The 4,006-nt window shown below is 37.1% G+C and overlaps 1 protein-coding gene across 1 annotated transcript in view; it reads left to right on the top strand.

Moving 5' to 3' along the window:
• Window positions 1-2,360: 2,360 nt before the first annotated feature.
• The window catches only part of LOC106880924 (synaptic vesicular amine transporter), a 106,350-nt gene continuing 104,704 nt past the window's right edge, over window positions 2,361-4,006 (top strand). The window contains exon 1 of the mRNA XM_089347594.1: window positions 2,361-2,581. The gene's annotated coding sequence lies outside the window, so the exon portion shown is untranslated. The remainder of the gene's footprint in view (window positions 2,582-4,006) is intronic.

Below are 4,006 nucleotides of genomic sequence, written 5' to 3'. Positions count from 1 at the left end.
TAAGACAGGAGAGTGAAAAAGGGAGGTGAATATGTGTGCGTGCGTGAGGGTCTGCAAGTGTGTGTGTGTAATAACAGAACGTGTGTGTGCGTATGTATGTGTGTGTGTATGCATTATGTATGTATGTGTGTGTGTATGTATACATGTATGTACGTACGTAGGTATGTATATGCGTATGTACGACATTATTAAGTATAAATGAGTAGAGGTGAAACAAACAATATTGTTTATCTGTTTCCAGTTTACTGTTTGTGCGGGTCAATTGTCGCATAGTCAATTGTCGCGTGAGGTTGTAGCGATCACATTTTGAGAAATCAAAAAATAGAAGAGCACTCCTACACACTGGAATATAAGGTCGAAATAGTATTGAGTCAGAAAAAGAAGTGTTTTAAAAAAACACACACACACACACAGCTAGCGGACATTTGGTGAGAAATTGGGACTCATTTATCTATTTCCGGTTTCCTATTTGTGTGGGTCATTATATATACGAATGTATAGTTGACTGGCGCGCGAGGTTGTAATGATCATACTTTGGGAAGTGAAACAATAGAGGAGCACTCCTACAAGGTACAACATAAAGACGAAATAGAATTGAGATTCGTATGTTCCGTAGGAAGATTTTGTGTATTCAACAGTAATTGAGTACAATTATCTATCACACTGGGCAGCAAAAATTTTGTTTTTGTCTGGTGCCTGGAATATTTCAACGAATTCTTAAGTGATTTTGCCTGCTAAATTAAAAAAAATAATAACTTCAGTTGTTCTCTATCAGGTCTAGTTTTCTGACTAGAACTGATAGAGTATTTTTTTCATACAAGAGGCATATAATATGAACCAATAAAGTATAAATAAAAATTCAAAATTGAAAATATACATTGGCAAAGATTTTGGGCGAAAAATTCAAGGAATAAATTTACGCTTTTTTTTTTTGTGCGCTGTGAATGTTGAGCAACAGGAGTATCTCGTTTTAAACACCAGCAATAGTCTGCCATCCTCACAGCGTCCAAGTGTTCTTGGTACCGAGTTTCCACCTCCTGATGGAATCATTCACCTTGTTCTTTGCTAACATCTCTGAGATTTTCAGGAAAACGATCAAGATGACAAAAAAGTTAGTGAATTTTGATGCTTGTATTCACGCCAGTATTACGAAAAGTTGATATCAAGTTGGTAACATGGCCTTTATAGTTTTCACTTTTGTGTTTCCCAAGGAAATTTTGCACTATTTCTGCAAAGGCTAGCCAAGTTGATGCTTCATTTTCGCTCATCGTTTTCACGAACTTTGTGTTCTTCAAGAGCTTACGGATCTGTGGTCCATCAAAAATCCCTGCTTTAAGTTTTTCAGTCGTCAAATCTGGAAATACACTGCAGATATACTTGAAGCATTCCCCATTTATGTCAAGAGCTTTGACGAATTGTTTGATCAATCCGAGTTTGATGTGCAGAGGTGGGTAAATGATCTTATCTCGCTCAACTAAAGGTTCTTCCAATATATTGACAGCTCTACATGGAGTCATATATGTTTGAAGCAGCTAGTCTTTCTTAACATAGTGATTTACTCGGTCGCTACTGTCCGACATGCAAAGAAAGCATGGGTATTTGGTATAACCAGATTGCTGTCCTATGAAAAAATTCACCATCTTTAAATAAACGCAGATGACCCATTTGTGATCATGATACAGTATCTTCTTTAAAACTAACTTAATTTCTTCATATTTTCCCTTCAGAGTTGTTGAGTGGCCGAATGGGACAGAGCCATACACATTTCCGTTGTGCAACAATACACATTTTAAACTACGCTCATTATTCAAAATTTCAAGTGGGCTGCGGAGTCTGAAGATGTAAAATTAAGTACTTCAAATTTTAACAAAAAAAAAAAAAAGCAGCACAAAGAAACGCCCAGTTAGAGAATCGAACCCACGATCTCGCAATCGTAATACTCCTAATCACTAAGCCATGCGCCCTCACACACACATACATACATAGAGGTATTTTTATTGTTTACTTTTTCACTCATTAGACTTCGAGCATGCTGGAGCACCGCTGTGAAGAATTTTAGTCAAATGAATCGATCCTAGCACTAAATCCTGGAACTTATTTTATTGGTCGCTTTTTCCCGAAACGCTAATGTTATGGGGACGTCGAGATACCAACACCAGTCGTCAAGCGGGGGTGAGGAATAAACACAGGCAGGCGCATGCGCGGGCGCACACACGCACACATACAGATATATATATATATATATTGATATTCTTTTATTCTTTCACTTGAATCAGTCATTTGACTACAGTCATGCTGGAGCATCGCCTTTAGTCGAATAAATCGACCCCAGGACTTATTCTGTGTAAGCTTAGTACTTATTCTATCGGGTCTCTTTTGCCGAACCGCTAAACACACCAACATCCGTTGTCAAGCGATGGTAGGGGGGACAAACACAGACACACAAACAAATATACGACGGGCTTCTTTCAGTTTCCGTCTACCAAATCCACTCACAAGACCTTGGTCGACGCGAGGCTATAGTAGAAGACATTTGTCCAAGGTGCCACGCAGAGGGACTGAACCCGGAACCATGTAATTGGTAAGCAAGCTACTTTCCACACAGCTACTCCTGCGCCTATATATAGTAATAATTTTATATGGTATAGACACCTTATAGTATGCTGTTTGAAGCCCGTCCAGAACACTCGGCTACCTGATGTCAACAGCAGTATGGAGGTATATGCCATTGGATTTACTTCAGGAATTGTTTTGTGTCCGTAGAGTTTATATAAAAAGATGAGGCAGAAAATGGAATTCACGAGACTCTTTATTCAGAACCAATACGATCTTTTGAATTATAATGTACCCGTACCTTACAAGTGAGATACTGTACAATTAATTTTCATGCAATATAGATACAGATGCATCTCGGGTGACTTTTCAAATGGTATTCGTTTTTTTTTTTTTTTACTTGATCTTGGTTTATTTCTATAACAATACATTTTAATTAGTGTAGCGTTCCATCCAACTCCAAAATGAACTGAGATTGAATGGAGACGCATCTGCACCTGCAACGCATGACAGTTTATTGTACAGCACCTCACCTGTAATGTACAGGTGCATGATCAGTCGAAACGATTGTAGTGGTTCTGAAAAGGGAGTTTTGTGTGAATTCTATTTTCTGTCTCTCGTCTTTGTATGTGTGTGTGTGTGTGTGTGTGTGTAGTTTTATGCTGTTGAAATCCAAGAGATCCAGTCTATGAAATTATACTATGAGATGTGTATAGACCATAAAAAGTGAGGAAGTAAGAGAAGTGAATATATTTAACTCAATGAGTTGAAGCATTGATGTAACCATGATATCCTTACAATCTGAAGTTCTAGCCTTCTATATCTGCATTGCTTTGTAATTGTGCAATTATATTGTGCAATGTATAGCGAATGAATTGGTGCAGGCATGTAAAATAATTGATTATACACTAAAATTATTATTACATGATGATAGCTGCGAAACAGACGTAATCTTACGGATCATAAGTGGTTAAAGAAATATACTCATCTCTCATACCTCCTGACTTTTTATAAGCTAAACAAGCAGTTCTTAGCTTTTTCTTTGTTTAAAAAAAAATTGTAGCACCCCCACCCATTTAAGTAGCTGTGTCTAGCGCCTACCTAAATGGTGAGTGATGTGTCACGACTAAACTGACTTAACATGGATGATAATTTATAAATTTCACTATAAAAATGGAGTGTTTAAGCTTTTAACTGTGAAATTATAAAAGAATTTTCTTTTATACATTGCAAGTTAATGACTTCCGTGTGCCTGATGAGATCTCATAACCATTACTAGTTTTTGTATGTGGTTTGCAAGATGCTTTCTGTGAATTCGTATGCTGAAGCATATTCTGTTGTGTCTGGAGACAGTTATTCTCTTATGGTGCCTTATTAATTTAACACACTCACCGGGATGATTTCCACTCCTTTACTTATTATTTTTTACTAAAATTTTCATTGCAACTTGTAA

This window comes from Octopus bimaculoides, chromosome 2 (assembly GCF_046866305.1).
Source record: "Octopus bimaculoides isolate indiv1 chromosome 2, ASM4686630v1, whole genome shotgun sequence".
Lineage (NCBI taxonomy): Eukaryota > Metazoa > Mollusca > Cephalopoda > Octopoda > Octopodidae > Octopus > Octopus bimaculoides.
This window is presented reverse-complemented; position numbering and strand designations above follow the sequence as displayed.